Source organism: Anneissia japonica, unplaced genomic scaffold (assembly GCF_011630105.1).
Source record: "Anneissia japonica isolate Jap-2015-1 unplaced genomic scaffold, ASM1163010v1 scaffold287549_len16698_cov155, whole genome shotgun sequence".
Lineage (NCBI taxonomy): Eukaryota > Metazoa > Echinodermata > Crinoidea > Comatulida > Comatulidae > Anneissia > Anneissia japonica.
The window spans coordinates 9,869-10,275 of NW_022705918.1; positions in this window are offsets into that span (position 1 = coordinate 9,869).

Below are 407 nucleotides of genomic sequence, written 5' to 3' on the forward strand. Positions count from 1 at the left end.
GTTTTATATAGCGCACATATCCATCTAATGTAAGATGCTCAGGGGGCTTGATATGTACGTGGACTTTCTTCGCCCCTAAATGTCCCTTCGTGCCTGTGCTACCCGGTGACCCGGTACCAGCAACTATCGTCGTTCACCAAAGGGGCTGTCAATGGTGCATTCATACCGCTAGCGTGTTAAAACAGGGCGCAGTACTAGTCTATAAATAATCATAGTGGGGTGTCAGAATGGTATAGTTTTAGGCCTACACAATTTTTGGAAAGAAATCGCATGAACTCGTACCTTTGGGCCCACCCGCACAACATTGTGTCGCCCCGCCAGTGTAATACCTTAGAAGTTACAGGTCTAATATAAAATAATTATTCAAATTGGTTGGTTTGATTTTTTTTCTTGTGCTCCATCCTTGG